Here is a 13,127-nt window from a genome sequence, read left to right as displayed (position 1 = left end):
GCAGGAGAAGGAAGCATCATAAGTTATGTTTTTCCAATATTCACAGTATGCATGCGTGCTCAATTGTGTCTGACTCTTTTTGACCCCATGGACTGTAGCCCGCCAGGCTCCCCTGTCTATGGGATTCTCCAGGCAGGAACACTGGAGTGGGTTGCCATTTCTGTCTCCAGGCTTCACAGTATACCTTAGCCCATATAATTGCTGTACCATTGAGCATATGTAGTTTTGAGTACTATGTAGTTTTCTTGGATGACTTCAGTGAAAGGCTGAATATTGAAATTTTAACAGAAGAATATGTCTTTGTTTTGAGGTTGCTATCTATTATACTGACAGTTTTTTTTTAACCCATTATAGAATTCAGCAGGATTAATAATAAATAACACATATTTGTTTAGAGATATATTTGATTCTTTAACCAAAAGTGTATCACATTGCTAACATTTAATATTTGGACAAAGAGAGGGTATGTATACTGAGCTTGATTAATAACTGGTTTTGTAAGTCTGTCGAGAGAAAACATTAGCAAATTACTCACTTCCTGGAAAATGGTTTCTGTTATTTGAACCTAGGGCTTTCCTGATGGCTCAGCGGTAAAGAGCCTGCCGGCAAAGCAGGAGACACAGGTTCAATCCCTGGGTCAGGAAGATACCCTGGAGAAGGGAATGGCAACCCACTCCAGTATTCTTGCCTGGGAAACCCCATGGGCAAAGGAGCCTGGCAGGCTAGAGTCCATGGGGATGTATAGAGTCAGATACGACTTAGCAGCTAAACAACAACAGCAATTTGACCTTATCCTGTTCTAGGAAACATGAGGACTCACTTGGGTAAAACAGAAATATGCATGGCCCAAAACTGGGTGAGATGGCTAATATAATAATAAATGAAGGAAACAGAGGAGAACATCTCAACATTTAACACAGTGACCCAAATCTAAGGCAGATATAGCACAGGATATCAAGAGCACCTCACTACCACTGCCACCAGTTAACTTGCAAAAAGGCAGTAAAGAGAGATCTTTAGTTCCCCTGGGGCCAGAGAGATGTGATATGTGAAGAGGACCAAGTTGGGAGGACACAGAGAAGGTAGAAGGAGACATGCTAGGGGCTGAGTCTTTCAGTTTTTGACCTTCTCTTATTGGAAGGCAATTCTCCAGATGAATTAACGCTGCACCGTGAAGACAGGACTCTTACATGTGTCAGTCCAGATACTACACTCTTATTTAGAAAACCTAATCTGTCAAAGCTATGGTTTTTCTAGTAGTCTTGTACAGATGTGAAAGTTGGACCATAAAAGAGGCTGAGTGCCAAAGATTGATGCTTTTGAATTGTTCTCCCTATAGCAGGAAATACTTAAGATGTCTAAGCCTACCCACAGTGTGTAAGGCATCCACCCATCACGTTCTGTCTTGCCCACAGTCGTCTTGCTCAGTGCTAACTGTTGGTTGAATTTTGATCTCCCATGCTAAGAATGGTATTGCCTCAGTGCTAACCACTGGGATGACCACTACTGCATTCCAAGTAGCCTTCCTTACCATCCAAATGTAAGATCCCAGGCATGACTCCAGTTTCCCAGGAGACTCACTGCTGGATCTTCTAAGTTTAACTCTTTCTCTTCCCATCTGTCTCAGTGTCTGGAACTCATAATCTACTTTGGGTACCATGATCTATCATGATCTTGCCAAGAATTGTGCCTCTTACCCTGCCTCCTTGCCCAGTGGCAAGATTCTGTAGCCATAACTGGACCTCAAGGACGGTAGCAGGCACCTTCCTGACTCACCGGCTTGTTGCTCCTTGCTGAGAGCTCTGCCCTCCCTATGATAGCTGGGTCCTGAGAATTCCCCTCCCACCATCCCTGAAACCCAGATGAGGACGATTTCCTAAATCAGATCGAGGTTACCTTGTCCATCAGATGTTGTGTTTGGTTCCCGGGTTGCGTTTTGCAGCTGGATTGGGCTCTCTGCCTACTCTGCTCTTGTGAGCAGGCCTGGCCAGGGCTCAGCTCCTTTCTCCTGGCAGCCTTTGTTCTCTTTGAGTCATGCTAATGGGTGAAAGGGTTAGTCAGTCAGTCATGTCAGACTCTTTGCGATCCCATAACTGTAACCAGCCAGGCTCCTCTGTCCATGGGATTCTCTGACCAAGAGTACTAGAGTGGGTTGCTATGCCCTCCTCCAGGAGATCTTCCCTACCCAGGGATCGAACACAGGTTCCCTATATTGTTGGCAGATTCTATACTGTCTGAGCCACCCAGGGAGTGAGTCATGTGAAAAATGAAAGTATTAGTCACTCCCTCGTGTCTGACTCTTTGCGATCCTATAGACTGTAGCCCACCAGGCTCCTCTCTCCATGGAATTCTCTAGGCAAGAATCCTGGAGTGGGTAGCTGTTCCCTTCTCCAGGGAGCGAACCAGGGGATTGAGTCACACTAGATGGTACTCAGAACTACACTCTTTGAAATGGAGAAGGGGACACTCAAAGGCAGGAAAACGGGGATCTCTTTACATATGTGTCTTTAAGTATTTTAGATGTTGCCCTGTAGAACAGTTCTGGGCTTGTCCTGCATAACCCTAGAAATTAGAACCAGGGCTCAAACTAGTCTACAGCCACAAGCCTTCCTTACCCCTAGCTCAAACCTAACAATGCTTCCCAGAGACAGAAAGGGATTCCTTCTCAAAGCCTGTCATTTTTAAATTTTTTTTAATTTATTTATTTTTTGGCTGTGCCGTGTCTTCGTTGCTGTGCAGGATTTTCTCTGGTTGCAGCAAGTGGGGTCTCCTCTTCATTGCAGTGTGTGGGCTTCTCATTGCAGTGGTTTCTCTTGTTAAGGAGCATGGGCTCTAGACTGTGTGGGCTCAATAGTTGGGGTGCAAGGGCTTAGCTGCTCCAGGGCCTGTGGGATCTTCCCAGACTAGGGATAGAACCCATGTCTCCTGCATTAACAGATGGATGCTTCACCACTGAGCCACCAGGGAAGCCCCTAGATGCCTTTCATTATGGGAGGGAATCCATGATAAGCTGGAACAGCATTTGAAGTTTTGTTTATTGGTTTATTTCCATTTTGCTGCTGTTGTTTAATCGCTAAGTTGTGTCCAACTCTTTGAGACCCCACGGACTGTAGCCTGCCAGACTCCTTTGTCTATGGGATTTCCTAGGTAAGAATACTAGAGTGCGTTGCCATTTCCTTCACCAGGGGATCTTACTGACCCAGGGATCAAATCCACATCTCCTTAATTGGCAGGCAGATTCTTTACCACTGAGACACCAGGGAAGCCCTTATTTCCACTAGAACATGGATAGGCTAGTGTTTACTTAGCTGGCATTTGCACATGAGCTATATTGCCATGGTAATACGTCCATCATGAGCGACCTACAGTCCTCCTTTTTCTGTCTTCAGGGACTGCAAGTGAGAGCAGCTTCATTACTGCAATATCCTGGAGTCTGCTCTGATTTTTAAAAATTCACTCAAACAAACAAACAAAAAAATTCACTCAAACAGTGAATAAATATTGAGTGATTATTGTATCTTAGGCACCGTGATTCATTGCTTAGAGCATTTAACTGCTGTTTTTAGCCGAGTATTTTTTTACATTGCACTCACGAGCTAGAAGTTACAGACATTGGAGAAAGGGTTCAAGTATCAATTGAAGCTGGATTTATAGGTCACCTTTAAATTTCTTTTAAATTTGAGAATTATTCATTGAACTCCTTGAGTAAATGTCTCCTTATAAAGGAGCCCCTTGAATCTAGTCTCATGTTGACTAGATGGCCTGTCAGGCATGAATTTGGAGTTGAGTTGCTCAAATCTGTACTACCAGATCCCAGTATTTATCTACCCAGATCGCAAGGTTTGCTAACAGCATCATCACTGCTGCCCTAGGAGGGGCCGCAGGGCATAGTTTTCAAGAAGTGCTCCTCTCCTTAAACCTCCCTTCAGCAATGGCAGCTGGGCCAGGCCATCTGTCAAGTGTGTAACCAATCCTCTGGGGGTCCCAGTGGCCCAGAATTCAAATTCTATTTTAGCTCCTCTAAGAGGCTTTAGCTAGAGTGAGCCTTCAGGTTAGTCACCAAAATTCAAGTCAGTCCTAATGAGGTGGGTGAACCTGGAGCCTATTATCCAGAGTGAACTAAGTCAGAGAGAGAAAGACAAATATTGTGTATTAACACATGCATATGTAATCTAGAAAGATAGTGCTGATGAACCTATTTTCAGGGCAGCAATGGAGATGCAGACCTAGAGTACAGACTTGTGGACACAGTGGGGAAAAGAGAGGGTGGGACGAGCTGAGAAAAGAGTGTGGAAATGTGTACATTTTGCCATATGTAAAATAGATAGCAAGTGGGAATTTGCCCTGTGACACAGCTCACCCCAGTGCTCTGTGACAGCCTAGAGGGGTGAGCTGGGGTGGGGGATGGGAGGGGGTTCAGGAAGGAGGGAACATATGTATGCCTGTGGCTGATTCATGTTGATGTATGGTAGAGGCCAACACAATATTGTAAAGCAAGTATCCTCCAATTTAAAAAAAAAGGAAAGAAAAACCCAACATGAATTCCCAAAGTCCCTTTGTTGGAGCTTCTTACGAATGACCTCATCCACGTTAAGAAGCTGGTTAGAGACCCCATGAGAACTGTCGGAGAAGACAGTGGAGAAGAAGTGCTAGGCTTGGCTTCTGCTGATGTGGTGTGTGCGGGGGGTGGGGGGCCGGCAGGGTGGGGGGCAGTCGTAGTTGAGTCGCTACCTGGTTTCAGAAACCCTGAAATTCCATCTAGCAGGAAAAAGAAGTCAGCGTGGAAAAGATAGGATTTCTGTTTGACTAGATCAGTCATCGTCTGCGGTAATTAGCTGCTGTCCACACTCAGAGATAGTCACGGTCTGAGATGGGACCTGAAGGAGAACTCGGTCCACACAGAATCATATTCAGGTCTCAGACTGTGACAGTATTCAGTGGAGCTGGGTGATCCGGCTGCAGTGCGACAACTCCAGTGAGTCCAGCAAAAGATACACTTGGCTTTGCCGTGTGCTGTGTTCAGTCGCCTCACTTGTGTCTGACTCTTCGCAGTCCCATGGACTGTAACCCCTCAGGCTCCTCTGACCAAGGGATTTTTCAGGCAAGAATATTGGAGCAGGGTGCCATTTCCTCCTCCAGGGGATCTTCCCAACCCTGGGATTGGACCTGCGTTTCTTGTATTGACAGGTGGATTCTTTACTACTAAGCCTCCAGGGAAGCCCCATTTGGAGAAATGTCTACTCAAATCCTTTGCCTGTTTTTGGTTGGGTTATTTGTCTTCTGATCATTGAGTTTTAAGAGTTCTTTGTACATTCTAGATAAAAGGTCCCCAACCTCTGGGCCACAGACCAGACCTTTGCAGGTTAGGAAGCAGGCCACACAGCAGGAGGTGAGCGACGGGAATATTAAGTGTCATCTGTTTCTCACCATCACTCACATTACTGGTTGAACCATCCCCCTCCCACATCCGTGGAAATACTGTCTTTCATAAAACCTGTCCGTGGTGCCAAAAAGAGGTTGGGGACCGCTGCTTAATCAGATATGATCTGCACATTTTCATTCTTTGGGTCGTCTTTTCACTTTCTTGATAGTATCCTTTAAAACATAAAAAATGTTTTTAATTTAGATGAAACTTAAATTATCTATTTTTCTTTAATTACTTGTGCTTTTGGTATTACATCTAAAATACCGGTGCCAAATCTGAGCTCATAAAGACTTACCCTTATGTCTTCTTCTAAGAGTTTTGTAGTTTAGGCTGTTAAATTTAGGCATTTGATCCATTTTGAGTTAACTTTTCTATGCAATCTGAGTTGAGGATCCAACTTCATTCTTTGGCATGGAGCTATCCAATTGCCCCAGAATCTTTCATTGGAAAGACTGTTCTTTCCATATTGAATAGTCTTGGCATCTTTGTCAAAAATGAATTGGCCATAGCATTGCGGGTTTATTCCTGGATGCTGAATTCTGTTCCATTGATCTAGATGTCTATCCTGTGCCAGTACCACACTGTCTTAATTATCTTGTTTCCTTGGAATGTTTCTAACTGGTGAAATGCATGTTCTGAAAATGCAAAATTATGTACCACTTTTATGTTATTAAATTAGCAGTCAAATACTGTGTTCTGTTTTAAAATCAGACTCCTTACTCCTGTCTCGGAGAAGGCAATGGCACCCTACTCCAGTACTCTTGCCTGGAAAATCCCATGGACAGAGGAGCCTAGTAGGCTGCAGTCCATGGGGTCACTAAGAGTCGCACACGACTGAGCAACTTCACTTTCACTTTTCACTTTCATGCGTTGGAGAAGGAAATGGCAACCCACTCCAGTGTTCTTGCCTGAAGAATCCCAGGGATGGGGGAGTCTGGTGGGCTGCTGTCCATGGGGTCGCACAGAGTCGGACACGACTGAAGCAACTTAGCAGCAGTAGCAGCAGCAACTCCTGTCTAGTAATACAGATAGCATACGCAAGCAAGTTAATTACCATACATATTAGTAAGATTTGGCTTTTTAAGAAGCATGTTTGTTCTTTTCATTTTATTTTTTTAATGTAGCAGTTTGCTTTAGATAGTAAATTTTGTTCATATCGCTAATGAACTCAAGAGAGTTCCCTGGGATTGACAGTGACAACATGGGAGAGTGAAAGGGTTTGCAGTTGGAATCTGTATCTAAATATATCTGTATGGCAGAAGCTCAGGAGGAGGGTTTGATTTGAAATCTAATGAAAGATTGAAAGATGGCTCTTTTCTGTCAAGCCCTTCACCCAGTGAAGCCCTGCCCTCTCTGTTTGCTTGATTGACAGTGGAAAGACCTGGAGTTGAGTTGGAGAACAACTTGACTGTGTGACTTATTCTAATCTTTTTAGACTTTTTTTTTTAAGGAAAAAAATAATGTAGCTAAATGCAGCGGCAAACAAAAGTCAGCTGCTTCTTACTTGGTAACTATCAGGGAAACAATAGATGTACCTAAAGATAGTATAAATAATCTGCTGATTCTGCTATGGAAAATAGAAGCTCTCGGTCTAAGAGTGGTTCTAATAAAAGAACATCACAGGACACAAATCTAGAAGGCTTATGTTGTATTCAGTTTTTTAGATTTTAAATCAGGAATTATACCTTAGTCTGTTAAATAATCAAGCTGTTCTGAATCTTAGTCAACTTCCAGGATATTCTCCTTGGAGATTCATTTATTCATTCATTTCATCCTTCTCCCCTCCACCCTCTCTTACTACATTTATCATGGTGTCTTATGTAAAAATAGAGGTTCAGTGCAGGAGGTGTTTATTAGACGGTGGGAAGAGAATTGGAGAGGAAAGTGGGGTGGAGGAATGGTAGGGCACTGGCCGTAGAGCAGAGCCATGGATGCGAGATGAACGGAAGTCACCCCTGCGGTCTCCTCCATTCCTGCACATCTTCCCCATTTTCACAGTGGACTAGATGAAAGAACACTCAGGACTAGATCTGCTTGTCATTTGGCCTGCCCTGTTCATGCTGCACCAAAGATTCTGCTTTTAATAAGACATTTTCACAGTTAAATCACAGCTTACCTTACCTTGAAGCATAAATACTCTCTTCAAATAAATCACTTGTTTTATCTCAAATTCAGACAACAGTTATTTGAATTATAATATCACTCCAATAACACATAGATGGCTTTGTTGTAAAATGGGGACCCATCAGGAAAGAGCGAGGAAATTGGTGTATATTTGATTACCCATTGACTTGGCTGCTATTTTGAGACCTTTTTTTATTCATTCACTACTATGTGTAGTTTTGCCTCTTCTTTGTAGTTTGCTTTGTTCAAGAAGGAATATAAAACTCTATGTTTGGATTTTTACAGTGAACTAGACCAGTATCTGTCACAGTCTTTATCCATCTTTTTTTTTTCCTAACTTTCTTTCTCTTTGGTTATAGGCCAAGACGGAAGAGAGAACATTCAACAACACAACATTTCGAAGGGAATACATCTTGCCAGCATTTTGAATACTTATTTGGACAGACATTTCTCCAAGGTAAATATTACCATTGTACCAGTGATGGGGGCACATCATTAGAATTTGTAGATTGCAGTGGGAGTGCACAAAGGCTTAATTGTTCAGTCTAGTACAAACCTAGAGTGATAGGAGAGAGAGGAGAGGGGGCCAGAGGAAAGAAAGCCGTGCTGTTGGGATCTCTGCAGTCTCTTCTGAATGTGTTACCAGGAGAATGCCAGCAGAGTCTGGGAGCCCGTTGAGCTGGACTCAGAATGTGGGGGAGAAAGGGGAGAAAGGGGAAGCTGTATTTTTTTTTTCTTTTCAGTGTCTCTCACATATTCATAAAAGCAGAAGACAGTGTGGTCTGATTGTAAAAATAGCATTTCTTCTTTTAAGAGGGAAGAGTTGGGTAATTCCTTTTAGGGGTTAAAATAAGATTTATGCTGTTTCACATCACGGGGTGGGGGGGAACCTGAATCATGGTATTTTTAACCAAGACTTATGAATATGGAAGATTTTAAAGAAATCCATGTTCTTCTTTTATGAAAATACCTACTGAGTAAATCGTTGGCTGCTGATAAATGCCTCGTGAATGAATGTTCTTGTTGGGAAGATTATATTCTTAATGCCTCTTTTGGGGGAGGGGAAGGGGTGTTTGTGTGTATGTGTGTGTGTGTGAGAGAGAGAGAGAGAGAGAGAGAGAAATAGAGAGAGTGAATACGAGACAGACACACTAAAGAGAAATCTGTCAGCATCATACAGTATATTTCAGGGAAGTAACTCTAGGCATTTTCTTTGTGAATCATGAGCTTAGTGGGAATAAAGATGCTCACAGAGGTAGCGGAATTTCCTAGTGAGCTCCAGCATTCATGAATTAGCTGCCAATGTTTTAACACAAATTGCTGTGTCATTTCTCTGAAGTTCCCCTGTTGCTGCTGAGTCTGTAGCTAAAAGCTGTTTTGGCCAAGCCCTGGGATTATAGCTGATGAACTGCCTCTTTCCTTCGAGAAAGATGTTCATGACCACGCACACACAGAAATGCAAAAATCTACGATCCAATTTAAAAGAAAATAAACTTGTCAACTTTCTCTGTTTAGCAGTTGATAGAGAGTTGACATTACTTTGTCCCCAGCCAGCTAGAATGCCGTTACAGATTGACAGGGTGAGAAGAATGCCTTCCTCCCCAGTCCTTATTCTGCCTGTTTTCTTCTGAAGGGGCTGGATCGAGGAAGTGGAGGCTGTACATTAGAGGAGAATTGTGTGATACTATTCATTCTCTGATCTGACAGAGAAGACATTGTTTATTCACTGTAATGGGGTTGCCAGGAATCTGTGCTGTGCATACAGAATGGAACAGCATGGAGCAATGGGAAATCTCAAAATCCTGAGCAGTATATCAGCTTAGAGCTTTTTAATATATATATATATATAAATTCTAATAGCCTCCATGACTGTAGATGCAAGTCAACATGGGGAGAAAGTTTTCCTCGAAGTGACTTCTTCACATTGCATTTCACATGTCTCACATGGAAGAAGTCATTAAGATAGCAGCCTGCTTTTCTAGATACTGTAGTAACAGAAATTAAAATCATGAAAGGTGAGAATTACCTTCTAAACACACTAGACCTGCTTTGAGATTGCTCCCTGCATATTAGCATTCAGATGTCAGAATCAAATGGAAAATAACCCATGCGTGTCATGGGATGACTCACAGAAACAAGTAGGGGCTGCCTGAGATAAGAGAAAAAAGGACAAATTCAAAGATGTGCCTTGAGGTAAGACGTGCCCTGCCAGAGACAGTGTGAGAAGATGCCATGCTCAGAATGCTCCAGAACTTTAAAGGCAACAACAACTGTAAAAGCCAAGGTTCAAAGCAGTGCGCAAAGACTGCATTGGAAACTGAGCTGGCGGAAATGTAAACCCAGACCGAGGCTTGGGGTTTGTGCTTCTTAAAGTCTCTGCATTCACCCCGCTCCCCCGCCACCCTGAGCACAGCGCCAGGTATGTGGGGACTCAGGGTGAGTATGTGTGTGCATGTGTGTTTCTTACCAGAACAGAGAAAGGTGTTGCCAGGCTGCAGGCTGTATGTTCACAAACACAGCACGAGAGCTGGTCCAGGGTGGCCCTGAGAGCAGGTGTGGGCGGCCACCCCCAGCCCTATTCATGGCCCCGTGTTCTTATGCTCAGAGAGAGATTTGTCATATTCCCCAGTCTCGGCTGGTATCTGTAAGAAGAACTCCCTGCACCTTTTTAGATAAGAACTCTGTGTGTGTGTGTACATGCTCAGTTGTGTCTGACTCTTTGAGACCCCATGGACTGTAGCCCACCAGGCTCCTCTGTCCATGGGATTTTCCAGGCAAGAAATACCAGAATGGGTTGCCATTTCCTTCATGATATAAACTATGCCATTTCTAAAATCATGGTTATGATGACATCAGTATACAATCAGCTATTAGATGACTGTCATCTTATGACTATTAAATGACATACCCATCTCGGCTTTTTATGCACCTTATATAAGGATTAGTCTTACACACCTCATGGAGCTCTTTTACTCTTGGGACATCATTCGTGTACATTATCTGCTTTAGTTTTCGTCTAAAGAAATATACATTCCCTTAAAACATATTTGACAATCTTTATAAAGATGAATTCATTAACTGTTTAAAAATATGTAAAATATATTTATACGATGCTGTTTTCAAGGAAATGCCAGAGATATCAAGAAAAATTAATCAAGATGTTACTAAACTGTTTCCCTCCATTGCATCAAGGATTTTGTCTGTTTTAAAAGTAGTTTTTATTTTATCATTATCTGTTTATTTTTTGGTTGCCCCGGTCTTCCTGGCTGCTCTCAGGCTTTATCGAGTTGCAGCAAGTGGGGACTACTCTTGTTGTGGTGTGCAGGCTCCCCATTGAGGTGACTTCTCTTATTGTAGAGCACAGGTCCGTAGTGAGCTGTGAGCACAGGCTTGGCTGTCCCAGATCGTGTGAGATCTTCCCAGACCAGGGATCAAACCTGTGTGTCCCGCGTTGGCAGGTGGATTCCTATCCAGTGGCCCCCCCCCCGGGAAGTCCTGTTTTATTATTTTTAACAACTGAGTTAAGGACTCTGAAGGGAAGTAAGGCGGAGAGAGGGCCACTTCCTACTACTCCCACGGGGCTCCTGGGAGGCACTACTAACCGGGAGGCTGGGCGAGCCCAGAAAGATGCAAAAGATGCGGTTTGTAGGGCAGCTGCTAGCTCGCCTGTGACGCTGGCAGCCCTGCCTCTCGTTCTGCCTCCTGTTCCTTTTCTGCTGGGATCCCTGGTAAGGGTACCTGGGGCCTGATCGTAAGCGTGTGTGAGTGACAGCCAGGCTTCCATCACAGGGGACCCCAGCCCACCAGGAAGTCGGTGTCTGCAGCTCCAGAAGAGCACTGCCCGGCCCAGCCTTGTAGGGAGTCAGGCCTGGCGTCTCACAATGAGGCACACAGGAATCTTGTTCTCACCAGTGTGTGTGTCATCTTTGTCTGTTACGAAAGGAGACATATGCCAATAGAAGGAAGTTGAAGTAAACACTTAAAGATTCTGTTTAACATGCACTATATTGTATGTGCAGTGAGGCAGGTGCGGGTCTTACAGATCTTTGCAAATATTAAATCATTTAATCTGCCCAACTCCTCTACTACTACTATTGGGATGATTCCCATGTTCCTGAAGAGGAAACTGAACCTCAGAGAGAGTGAGTAACTTCAAGGTCGCACAGGCAGTGAGGGCTGGCTGCACTGGTGGGAGGGCCCCCGCGGGAGCCTAGGCCACAGGGCTCCACGCGCGCCGCCCCAGGTGGCTCCTGTGTCACAGCAGAGCTTGCTGTGGCAAGGACTGTCAGGGACTGTCACGTCCCTTTGGGTCTCTGAACACACAGGCCAGCCAGCAGAACTGCACACAGCGCGTGTGACGTTGCTGGTTTGGGAACTGCCCACCCTTTGTCTCTTGGTGTTTATGTCGGGGGAAGAATTTGTAAGGTCTGTCCTTGCAGAATTCAAAGCAGGTGTGATTAATGCTGCACAGCAAACTCAGGCTTCCAGGCCCCGTGTCCTGAGGTCGTCAGACGAGCTGTCCTGCACAGCACCACCCAGCAGCACTGGGAGAAAGACCAGACGTGGTTGCTGTCCTTCTTCCCCTGCACTTCTTCACTGGGTGGATCCTGTACCTTGACAGACGGTGGCTTTGATACATCTCATGGGTGGCTGATTAGTGAGGTAAGAAGCATAGAGGCATTGATGTGACTTGATAAGCTGTAGTCATCTCGTCAAAACTCTTACATGCTTCTCACAGTGTTGGCCACATTTTATTTTCAACTGGGTAATGGTTACGTGAGTGTTTGTTGAATTCTGGTGGTGGTGGTGTTTTAGTCGCTAAGTCGTGTCTGACTCTTTTGTGACCGCATGGACTGTAGCCCACCAGGCTCCTCTGTCCATGTGGTTTCCCGGGCAAGAATACTGGAGTGGGTTGCCATTTCCTTCTCCAGGGGAGCTTCCCAGCCAGGGATTGGACCTGCATCTCCTGCATTGCAGGCAGTCTCCTGCACTGCAGGTGGATTCTCTACCCACTGAGCCACCTGCGAAGCCCATCAATTGAATTACACTTCTTGTAAATCTTAAATATCTTAATGTATTTGGTAAGTTTTATGTTAGCCTATTAGGATATCTGTCTGATACAAAGTTCAATGTTAGAAAAAGTAATGACAATCGCATACAATTTGGCTTTTCATTTATTAGAAACAAACATTATTCATATCCTTTTATATATCCTCACACTCCTCTGGATAAACTGACTACACAGACAAGTCAAAATATGTATTAATTGCAGAGAAATGCTTACAAACTGCCACCTAAGACATTTTGTCTTATCTCATTGTTTTATAAGTAAACACAAAAATTATCATAGCTTGATTGTTTTTGTTCAAAATATAAGATACCCAGATATATGTTAAAGAAAACAATTATTTTCTAATTTGATATAAGAATATATTATAGTTTTAAACTCATATATTTGGTTCCAAATCAGTTATATACCAGTATGCTTTTTCAAATATTTGTCTTCAAGTCATGTATTTTATTAGATACTGAATGTGAAGTTAACTAAATAGCACATCACTTATTAAATAGGAAAAAT

The 13,127-nt window shown here is 43.6% G+C and overlaps 1 protein-coding gene across 1 annotated transcript in view; it reads left to right on the top strand.

Moving 5' to 3' along the window:
* PAG1 (phosphoprotein membrane anchor with glycosphingolipid microdomains 1) overlaps positions 1-13,127 on the top strand; it is a 106,977-nt gene that overhangs the window by 35,718 nt on the left and 58,132 nt on the right. The window contains exon 2 of the mRNA XM_040262001.1: positions 7,909-8,006. The gene's annotated coding sequence lies outside the window, so the exon portion shown is untranslated. The remainder of the gene's footprint in view (positions 1-7,908; positions 8,007-13,127) is intronic.

The sequence above is a fragment of the Oryx dammah genome, unplaced genomic scaffold (assembly GCF_014754425.2).
Source record: "Oryx dammah isolate SB20612 unplaced genomic scaffold, SCBI_Odam_1.1 HiC_scaffold_19, whole genome shotgun sequence".
NCBI classification, from domain to species: domain Eukaryota; kingdom Metazoa; phylum Chordata; class Mammalia; order Artiodactyla; family Bovidae; genus Oryx; species Oryx dammah.
This window is presented reverse-complemented; position numbering and strand designations above follow the sequence as displayed.